This window comes from Chiloscyllium punctatum, chromosome 13 (assembly GCF_047496795.1).
Source record: "Chiloscyllium punctatum isolate Juve2018m chromosome 13, sChiPun1.3, whole genome shotgun sequence".
Lineage (NCBI taxonomy): Eukaryota > Metazoa > Chordata > Chondrichthyes > Orectolobiformes > Hemiscylliidae > Chiloscyllium > Chiloscyllium punctatum.
In genome coordinates this window covers 52,040,913-52,052,495 of record NC_092751.1, presented here as the reverse complement: position 1 = coordinate 52,052,495, position 11,583 = coordinate 52,040,913, and the positions used below count along the sequence as shown (strand labels likewise).

General features: G+C 44.6%; 1 long non-coding RNA gene across 3 annotated transcripts in view; it reads right to left on the bottom strand.

Annotated features, from left to right (window-relative positions):
* Positions 1–220: 220 nt before the first annotated feature.
* LOC140484502 (uncharacterized) overlaps positions 221–11,583 on the bottom strand; it is a 29,672-nt gene continuing 18,309 nt past the window's right edge. Inside the window, exons 1-6 of one of the 3 annotated variants that reach the window (XR_011962206.1) lie at positions 10,845–10,898; positions 10,100–10,206; positions 7,267–7,349; positions 5,043–5,142; positions 3,990–4,076; positions 221–275 (exon numbers count right to left, since the gene is read on the bottom strand). This is a non-coding gene — a long non-coding RNA (uncharacterized lncRNA). Of the gene's footprint in view, positions 276–3,989; positions 4,077–5,042; positions 5,143–7,266; positions 7,350–10,099; positions 10,207–10,844; positions 10,899–11,583 lie in introns of those variants that run through there. The other 2 variants (XR_011962208.1, XR_011962207.1) reach the window with 2 other exon arrangements.

Below are 11,583 nucleotides of genomic sequence, written 5' to 3'. Positions count from 1 at the left end.
AATAAATGCAAAATATAACATCCTGACAAAATAAACGAGGGTAGGACTTACACTCAATAAAAGTAGGGCCTTGAGTAGTGATATGGGAACAAAGAGACCGAGGGCTTCACGTCTTTGAAGTGTGTGTTCCATGTAGACAGGGTGGTTAAGAATGTGCTTAGCACACTTACCTTCATTGTTCAGACCTTTGAGTCCAGGAGTTGGGACGTTGCATTGAGGATTTACAGCACGTTGGGGAGGCCTCTTCTGGAATACTCTGTCCAGTTCAGGTGGTGCTGTTATAGGAAGGATATCATTAAATTGGAGCAGGTTCAGAAGAGATTTTCCAGCATGTTGCCATGAATGGAGGGATTGTGTTGTAAGGAGAGGCTGGATAGGCTGGGAATTTTTTTCACTGGCGTGCACGAGGTTGAGGGGTGACCTTATTAGAGGTTTATAAAATCAGAAAGAGTGTAGATAAGGTGAATAGCCAGGAGAGAGGGGGATTCAAAACTGGGGTGCATTCATTTTGAGAAGAAATGAGAAAGATTTGAGGGGAAAGACATTAGGGTTTTTTTTTTAAAAATTACACACGTGGAATGAACTTCCAGAGGAAGTGGTAGCTGTGAATACAATTACAATATTTAAAAGACATTCAGATAAGTACATAAATAGGAAATATTTGGATGGATGTGGACCAATCAGAGGCAGGTATAATTAGTTCAGTTTGGAATTATGGTTGGCATGGACTGGTTGGATCACAGGGCCTGTTTCCTTGCTGTATAACGTTATGACTCTAATCCTCACTAACTCTAAATTCCTCCATCCTCACAACTCTCCCGATCACTGTCACTTCATCCAGCCTCACAACTCTTCCTTATTTATAGAATTCCTCACCAGCCACAGAACGCTCTCTATCTCATGTCCTCCAGTATCTCAAATCTCTGCGATATGTGCCTTTCTTTAGTTCCAGCCTTGAGGATGCCCTCATTCACTCCGATTGGTTGGAGGACAAACTGGTACGACCTGGTCTTCCAGTACTGCTCTCTGCCCCCTATTGGCCCGCGCTGACATCAATCATCGGGGCCCATTGTGAGGTGAGTGGTGGGATCCTCCCTTTCTCTGCCCTGGGATGAGCTTCGACATTCACAGTCAATGGGGCAGTATCACAGAGCACAGGGGCTGGGGCTATTCAGCCCATTTGGGATGTACCCTCTCCCTCTGGAGATGCTGCAAATCTGTCCCATTTCCCTTCCCATTTGCCCATAGCCCCCCAAATCTTCCCTTAAAAAGTAAAATTCCAAATCTGTTTATGAATAACTGCTGAGTCTGTGTCCAGCTGCCATTCAGACTGTTCCAGATACTCAGAACTTACTGAATAAAATAATGTTCACATATTCACATTATTTGTCAATTACCTGAAAATAGTTATGAAAATTGTGACTTTGTTAACAATTCCCCTCTCTCTGCAGATTAGATATCCTAGAAACAAATTTGCACCTGGTCAAAATCACTGCTTAACCTTCTCAGCTCCAAGGACAATTATCTGTGCTTCTGCTAGCTCTCCACAAAAGAGGAACACATCTTATTTTCATTTATTAGTGTCATAGAGATGTACAGCACAGAAACAGACCTTTTGTCCAATTTGTCCATGACAACGAGGAATCCTCAACAAATGGAGCCCCATTTGCCAGCTATTGGTCCGTGTCATTGGAAACTCTTCCTATTCACGTACCCAATCGGATGCCTTTCAAATGTTGTAATTGTATCAGCCTCCACTACTTCATCCGGCAGCTCATTCCACACATACACCACACACAGCTTGAAAACTTTGCCCCTCAGATCCATTTTAAATCCTTGCCCTCTCAACTTTACTCCATGTGATCTTGTTTTGAACCCACATAACTGGGGGGGAAATGACCCTGGCTGTTCACCTTATCCGTGCTCCTTATGATTTTATAAATCTCCATGAAGTCACCTCTCAGTCTTTGACTCTCTAGGGAAATTACCCCTAGCCTATTCACCCTCTCCCTGGATCCCACATCCTCCAACCCTATCAAAGTCTTTGTAAATCTTGTCTGAACTCTTTCAAGATTCACAACATCCTTTCCAGAACAGGGAATTTCAAACTTAAAACATAATTCCTGAAATGGCTTAATCAATGTCCTGTCCAGTCACAATTTGATGTCCCAGCTTCTGTAGTCAATGCATTGACCAATAAATATAAGCATACCAAACACCACCTTCACTAGTCTGCCTACCTGCGACTCTACTTTCAAGGAACAATGAACCTGCACTCCATGGTCTCTATGTTCCGCAACATTCCCAAGGACTGTACTATTAAGTGTACAAGTCCTGCTCTGATTTGCCTTTCCAAAATCCAACAGCTTACATTTGTCTAAATTGAGCCCGGTCTGCCATTCCTCGCTCCAATGGCCCATCTGGTCAAGAGTCTGTTGCATTCTGAACTAACCTTCTTCATTGTCCACTACACCTCCAATTTTGGTGTCTCCTGTAAACCCACTGACCATAACTCATATATTCACATCCAAGTCATTTATTTAAGGACCCAATATCCATTCCAGCAGGACAATGCTGCTCACAGGCCTCCAGTCCGCAAAGCAAGCCTCCATCACCACCCTCTGCCTCCTACTTTCAAGCCAGTTTTGTATCCAAATGGCTAGTTCTCCCAACATTTCATGTTATCTAACCTTGCTAACCAGTCTACTTTGTGGAACATCATTCAATGTCCATAGAGACAACGTCCACAGTCTGCCTTCATCAATCATCTTTGTCACATCTTCAAAGAAACTCAATCAAGTTAGAGAGAGAGAATTTCCCACACACAAAGCCATGTTAACTAGCCCTAATCAATCCTTGTCTTTCCAAATACATGTAAATCCTGTCCCTCAGAATCCCTTCCAACAACTTACCTACCACTGACGTTAGGTTGACTGTTCTCTTGTTCCCTGGCCTTTCCTTACCACCTTTTTTAAATAATGGCACCCATCTTCCAGCACCTCACCTGTCACAAACAATGATATAAATACCTCAGGGAGGGGCACTGCCATCACCTTCCTAGCTTTCCACAAATTTCTGGGATACACCTGATCAGGTCCCAGGGATTTATCCACCTTGCTACTGTTTAAGACATCCAGGACTTCCTCCTCTGTAATATAGACACTTTTCAAGTTATCACTATTTATTTCCCCAAACTCTCTAGAATAGAATAGCATAGTATTTCTCCCACCTCCTGTTGTTCCATAGATGGCCTTGTTGATCATTAAGGGGTCCTATTCTCTGTCTGGGTATTATTTTATCCTTAATGTATTTGTAGAATCTCTTTGGATTCTCCTTAAACTATTTCCTAGAGATATTTCAAGTCCCCTTTTTTCTCTCCTGATTACCCTGTACTCCCAATTCCTCCGCCTCTGCCATATCTGCTCCCAGGAGAAGCAAATCCACTCCAGGACATCCCAGAAAGGTTTCCTCTTTCAAGGACTGGATTTCCCTCCCACTTGATCAACAATGCACTCCAACGCATATCCTCCACTTCCTGTACCTCCGCCTCCCCCCCACCCCTCCAACCACAATAAGAATATAATCCCCGGTCCTCACCTGCTACCCACTAATCTCCATTAACCTCTGCTATGTCCGCTACCTACAGTCAGACCCCACCACCAGGGATATATCTCCCTCTCCAGCCCTTTCTATCTTCCACAGAGACCATGGGATCTTTGGTGCTGATGAGCTGCCCCACGGATACCTCAGTCACTCACCCTGCCAAATGGCCGAGTGAGATTACCACTAGATGGATAATCCAGACACCCAGATAATGTTCTGGGGCCCAGGGTTTGGATCCCATCACGGCAGACAGTGGAATGTGAATTCAATAAAAATTTGGAATTAAGAATCTATTAAAGACCATGAATCCATTGTTGATTATTGCTAAAAAAAAAACCTCATCAGATTCGCTAATATCCTTCAGGGAAGGAATCTGCCATCCCTACCTGGTCTGGCCTACATGTGACTCCAGACGCACAGCAATGTAGTTGACTCTTTACTGCCCTTTGGGCCCAGTCAGTGATACCCTCATCCTGTGAATGAATAACAAAGAAGATCAAGTCTTGTACACAACCATACTGCTTTTACAGATAAGTGATCTCTGAGTAAATTTGCTTTTCAACTCCCTGCTGACTATTGGGGAAGTGGGGGGTGGGGGGTCAATAGTACCATCCCAATAAGGAGATCATCCCTTTCTTATGTCTCAGTTCCACCTGTATAACCTGCCTGGATGTACTCCCAGGAATACCCTCTTGAAGCCCAGCTGTAATGTTATCCCTTATCAAAAATACCTCCCCCCCCCCCCCCTGCTCTGTTGCCCCCTTTCTATCTTTGCTATAGCATCTGTACACTGGAACATTAAGCTGCTGGTCCTATCCATCATTAGGGCATGCCTCTGTAATTGCTCTAATATCCCAGTGCGATGTTCAAAACCATACCCTGAGCTCCTCTGCCCGACCTATCGGGCCTCCTGCGTTGAAATAAATGCAGTGTAACTGCTCATTCTGTGCCTTGCCCTTGTCTGCCTCGACTGTTTGACGTCTGAACTGTACCAGTGTCAGACTTAGCTCTTCCCTCACTCTCTCTCTGGGTTTACCCACATTCCTTCACTGGTTTAATGCCTCCTGAATAGCACTAGCAACTGTTCCCTTCCAGTGCCAGTACAATCCATCCTTCTGATGGACGTCAATTCTACCCCACAAGAGATTCCAATGATCCAATAATGTGAACTCTTCTATTCCTATGTCATTGATACCAAGAAACAACAGCCTCCCCTCAAAATGGCTATTCTCCCCTTTAAGAATATTCTGCTCCCTCTCTGAGAAATCCTTATACAAAAATTACACATTCGAATAATAAACCTTACACTCACCAGGTCATCATAAAAGGATTACATGACACATTGTAGGTTTGGGGAGACCTTTTGAGAGAATGCGATGATTCAAAGGAGAATTTTTAAGCAGCAAATGGGATTGATCTGGAACACAATACTCACACACACACAATGCGAATATCCATATCCTGATATACTGAGTAATTCAATTAGAGTTTAGCAGAATATTTACTGAGATTACCATCTGAATGTCCACCTGTAATATCCTGTAATATAAGTTTATAAAATCTGTCACTATCAGTTCAAGTTAGAAACTCACACCATCCCCTCCTCGTGGCCCAGGATTACTGTACATATTACCCTTGAGGACATCAGCAGTCAACTCAGAGGGAAATCTGTGGGTTTCTAGGAGATTCAAACTTGAGATCTCATGTGACTGAACACAGCAGTTCTTTGACACATTGGAGAAAATGATCCAAGGGTCAGTGAGATATGGGGAACAAGAATTACTTTCTTTTCTTTCATTCCGTGCTGCCGCTCTGCCTCATCAATAAGACATGGGTGTGAAAGGCTAATGCCTAACGATGGGCAAGTTGTCTCCATCCTGACCAATGGGTAGGAAGATCCTCTCAATCACTCCAAAGCGTATCCCTAAAAAGTTAGCAACTCTGTCTGCTTCCCACTGCCCAGTGCTCCCAGTAAATGTTTGGAAGAATGGGAAGGGGGGGGGGGTATATCTCCTAGAAAAGGCATAACTGTAAAGGTCTAAGAGGATTATGAAAAGAGAGAGATGCACAGGATAAGGGGGCAACAAGTTGCCAGATGGGGTGTAACTTGGGAAAAATGGGAAGTCGCTCATTTTGGAAGAGATAATAAAAGAACAAAGTACTATTTAAATGGTGGAAACTGTAGAAAGCTTTACCACAAAGGGACCAGGGGTAATTGTTCAGGAAACACAGAAAGCTACCACACAGTTACAACAGGGAATCAGGAAGGGGAATTGAATGTTTTCTTTCAAAGGTTTTCAGTATTAGAGTTTGGAGTATATACCAGAGAGTAACGTATGGAAGTGCTGGTGAGACCACCATATCTGCAGTAATGAGAGCAGTTTTGGTCCCTTTAGAGAAGGAAATGTGTCACTTTATTGGAGTCATTTCAGGGAAGATTCAATGAGATGATCCCTGGTTTGGAAGGATTATCTTTTAGATAAAGGCTGAAAAGTTTGGAACTCTACTCACTGGATTTTGGAGAAAGAGAGGTGATCTCATTGAGACAGATGGGATTCTTAAGGGGTTTGACAGGATAAATACTGAGAGGATGTGTCTGAAGGTAAATACTGAGAGGGGAGTCTGAAACCAGATTCTGAGTCACGGAATCAAGGATTCTGTTTTGGATTCAAGTTTAAGGCAACACAGACGTGGGTAAGGGGTTTCAGTAACAATAGAGCTGGGGTGAGGTGGAGAAAAGCAACGTTTAAGAGATTGGAATTCCTGGTGTTGTGATTGTGTGGATGTCTGATCAGAAGGTCACCTTGGGGTCAGATATAACAGCAATCTTGTGAAGAGTGTCGTTCTGCTTCAGAGAGTTCCCAGTGGGAGGGAGGGGCTCAGCAGAAAGGTAAAGGTAGGGCAATGGGCTTAACCATGACAATGTTTCATTGGCTGAAATTACAGCTAATCGAGTAGTGGGAATGTGATAAGCAGTTTGATAACTGAGTAACAGTGGAGTAATGGAGAGGGATGATGGGGAGGGCGAGCTGGGCATCGTCAGTGTACATGTCAAACCTAACACAGTGTTTTTGGATGATATCACCTCCTGGCACTATGTACGTGAGATACAGGAGAGACCAAGGATAGATCGTTGAGGGACACCAAATGCAAGGAATTCAGAAAGGAAAAGGAGAATGGAGATGGAGCAGGATTTTCCAACAACGGTGAGGTCAAATATCAGTTTTTCACAAAATGGGAGAGAAGGACATAACCAATAAAAGACCAACAGACAGAACAAGGAACAATATCCATGAATTGGTGTGTGTGTGGGGGGGGGGGGGGGGGTGAGTGATGAGGCGGCAGCGGAGGAAAGAGAGTTGGAAAGTGAGTTTAGCGAGATTAGGGTAAAGGGTCAAGGTGAGCTCTGATGAGGCTTCAAAAGACACTGGAGAAAGATGTAGGTTTAGGACAAAACCAGGAACACCACGTGAGTCAGTTTGGCTCAGTGGGCTAGTGGGAGGGAGAGAAACAGCAGATCGGATTATCTCAGTCTTAGTGACAGAGAAACGCCATGTGCTCCTCACTCGTTGTTGGAGGGAGGATGGAGGAGACAGGATGATGGGCAGTGTTTTACAAAGAAACAAAACCAGGGTTAGTGATATTTAAAATGAATGAACAAACCTGATGTATTTAGCTTTTACCTAGAATTTTAAAACAAATGGCTGAAGTCCTGGTTCGAATCCCATCTTGGCAGATGGTGGAATCTGAATTCAAGAAAAAAAACGTATTAGGAATCTGCTGATCTCCATGAAACCATTGTCAATGGCGAATAAAATTCTGCCAACCTGATAGCGGCCCAGCCAGCTACTCACTGTATTAATCACTGCAAAGTCTCAACACAGGAATGAAACTGGATGGACCAGTTGGCAACTAACAAGGCACCAGAAATTACAACCACAGAATCAGCCCTCTCGATGGTGCAACGTCCTCCTCACTAACATAGGGTTTTTGGTGCCAAAATGTGCAGAGCTGTCTCACAGACTAGTCAAGGAACAGCCTGACATAGTCATACTCATGGAATCATCCCTTACAAACAATGAATAGACACCACCAAGACCATCCCTAGATATCGAGAGTGTGGTGCTGGAAAAGCACAACAGTCAGGTAGCATCCGAGCAGGAGAATCCACGTTTCTAGCCTAAGCCCTTCATCAGCCTGACCTGCTGTGCTTTTCCAGCACCAAACTCTTGACTCTGATCTCCAGCATCTGCAGTCTCCACTTTCTCCTGAAATCTCTGGATATGTCCTGTCCCACTGGCAGGACAGACCAGGCAGAGGTGGTGGCACAGTGGTGTACAGACAGGGGGGATTTGCCCTGGGAGTACACAGCATTGGCTCCGGAGTCCAGGAAGTCTCATGGCTCCTGCTGATTACCACGTCCCGTCCTCCCTTGGCTGATGAATCACTTCTCCTTCATGTTGAATAACATTTGGAGGAAGCACTGAGGCAATAAAATGGTGTCAATTGTACTCTGGGTACAGGATTTCAATGTCCACAATCGAGACTAGCTCTGCAATAGAATTACTGACTGAGCTGGCCAGGTCCTAAAGGATATAGCTGCTCAACGGAGTCTGCAGCAGGTGGTGAGGGAACCAACAAGAGTGTAAAACATACTTGATCTCATTGTTATGAATTGACCAGCTGCAGATACATCTGTCCATGACAGTATCAGTACGAGCGACCATCACACATTCCTTTTGGAGACAGAAGTCTTGCCTTAAAGTTGAGATAAACCTCCATCGTGTTGAGTGACATTATCACCGTTCTAAATGGGACAGACTTTGAAGAGATGTAGGATCTCAAACTGGGTATCTCTGAGGCACTGTGGGACATCAACAGGAGCAGAACTGTACTCCAGCACAATCTGTAATCTCATGGGTTTGTACATCCCGCACTCACCCATCACAATGGACAGGAAAGGAGGGCATGCCATGAGCAGCACCAGGCAGACTTAAAAATGAAGTGCCAGCCTGGTGAAGCGACCAAGCAGGACTATCTGCATTTCAAACAGCATCAGCAGCAAGTAACAGAGCTAAGTGATCCTCCATCCAATGGAACAGATCGGAGCTCTGCAGTTCTGCCACACCCAGTTGTGAGCGGTGATGGGCAATTAAACAACTACCTGGAGGAAACATCACAGATATCCCCACCCTTACTGATGGAGGGGCCTCACTCATCCATGCACCAGATAAGATGACAGCATTTGCAGCAATCTGCAGCCAGAAGTGTAAAGTGTGATGATCCATCTCAGCCTTCTCCAGTGGTTTCCAACATCACAGATGTGAGTTTTAAAGCAGTTCAGTTGAGTTTGAATAACATCAAGAAATGGTTAAGTAGTGCAAAGGCTACGGGCCCGAGCAATATTCTGGCCATAATACTGATGGTTTGTGCTCCAGAACTTGCCACCCACCAAGCCAAGTACCGCTCCAGCACTGGCATCTACCGACAATGTGGAACATTGCCCAGGGATGTTCAATACAAAAACACAGGGCAATCCAACCCAGGCAATTTCCATCTATCAGTCCACACTCGATCAGCAGTAAAGTGATGGAAGATGTCATCAATAGGGCTACCAAGCAGCAGCTGCTCAGCAACAGTCAGATCAGCGACACTCATTTTAGGCTCCACCAGGGCCACTCAGCTCCCGATTGTGTTACCGCCCTGATTCACAATCTGGCAACTAACTGAATCCCAGAGGCGAGGTGAGGTGAGTGTGATAACTCAGTCCCACTCCAAGACCACTATTTCCAGCTGATTCCACCCTTGTCTCAGCTCATATACTTTCATCCACCTTGTGTTATCTCCAGACTTCATTTTCCAAACACACTCAGGGCCAGCTTGCCACATTCAACCTCCCTGTAATCTCAAGAAAGTCTAAATCTCTGCTTGTTGATTCATCAAAAGGCTCCTAATTATACTCAACATACAGCCAGAGAGATGTACAGTAAAAAAACAGACCCTTCAGTCCAACCCGTCCATGCCGACCAGATAACCCAACCCAATCTAGTCTCACCTGCCAGCACCTGGCCAATGTCCCTCAATTTAAAATTCTCACACTTGATTTAATTCCTGGCTGTGATAATCCCTAGCTCCCTGCACCACACACACTGAGACCTCGACAACCCATTTTCTTGAAGACTCCCAACCATTTGTTAAGTCATTAGTTCACCTGTGTGGCTGTTTCTACAGTTCCTGAAGCAGCTTGGTCTGAAATTCGCAGCCAAAACCTCTCAGGTCTGCTTTCCACCTTTGCGACATCCCTCAAAACCTGCTTTTTGGTAATGCTTTTGGTCACCTGACCTAATATCTCCATCTCTGGCCTTATGTCTAAAGTTCTCAATAGTATTTTTGAGAAATTATAAGCATGATAATAAAACTACAAACCGTTCTTTATTTTGACATTATCTTCAAATATTCACTGTTGCTGTAATGAATACTCTGTAATGTCTCTTACCCAACCACATTGTGGGAGCACCTTCACCACACAAACTGCAGCTGTACAAGAAAGTCAAACATCACCCTCTCCACAAGCAACAGGGCTTTGGCATTAATCACTGGTATCTGTGGAAGGAGCAACACAGTTGATGTTTCAGGGAGTGCAAAATGGATTACAGGGAATGAAAATGGTGCAGAATTTGATCGTCAGAAATGGAAGGAAAATACACTTGCTTGTTGGAAAAAAGAATTCTTGACTGTCAAAAATATTCAAGAAAAAAGTAATCTGATAATAGAGCAGTACATGGTCAGGGGCTGGGCCTCAGTGAAAAACTCATTTGCAAAGGGTCTATAAAAGTAATAATACAGGAGTAAACAGACCAAAAATACACCCATGTTTCGAGACTGAGGAAGCGAGATATTGACAAAGTGGTCATGAGGGAGCCCAGAGGTGAATCAGAGCAGTATTGGTTGTTATGATCCCCGTGACTCTATACTGGAGAAAGGCTGCACATGCGCCTTGCTGCACCTTGCCCCCTACAAATATGGCGGCTCCGCACGTGTCCAGTGAATCGTTGTCCCGAATAAAGATGGCGGCGCTCACTCAGGCGTGCAGCCGCACTGAGGCCATTCCTAATTTACTGCAAACACGGGACTGAGACGTTCAAATTTGTGTTTTCCGACGTGTACAATTTGTTTGTAAAACCTCTCCGCTCATAGCAACACAGTTTTTCTCCCGTTTCCCTGTTTATTTCTTTACTTACCGTATCCTTTCTCTCCATAACTTCCCGAGCATTCATTACGGCGACTCTGCGCCGGGCGCGGGGGTGATCACATGGTTTAGTTTAGCTCCGCCCTTCATTTACTTTGATTGGCTGGAGGACCAACATCCCGCTAGGTCATCCAGCTCCGCCCACCGTCCTTTCATTGGTCCGGTGCTGACATCAATCACCCGCGGGTCACTATGTTGGCTAAAGCATGCGCAGTGTGTCCTGCTTTTGCTGATATGTTGGGTAATGTGATGGGAGAGTTTACTGAGGGTAAGAATTCCCTTTGTGTGAGCACTGCAGTAGATTTCCTTTATTCTTGGAGGGAATTGCCTTCCCACTCATGACTGTATAGCTGTGATTTATGAATCAATACCATCTGAACCAGTACATAAACACCCCATTTTCACAACATCTGTGATCTTTAGCACATTGTATCACACTCTTCTTTGGAAACAAAAAAAAACATGAAACGGAGCCTCAAGGAATCGGAGCAGGAGTAGGGCATTCATCGCCTTCAGCTTGTTCCCCCATTCTATCAGATCATGGCTGGGTCAACCCAGATCTCAACACCTCTTTTATGCTTGATCCGCATAGCCCTCAACTGCTCAATATTTCAAAAATCTATCTGCCCTCTTTTAAAATAATTTGAGACAGAATCACAGATTCCCTACTATGTGGAAACAGGCCCTTCAACCCAACAAGCCAGAACAACCCTCCAAAGAGTAACCCAACT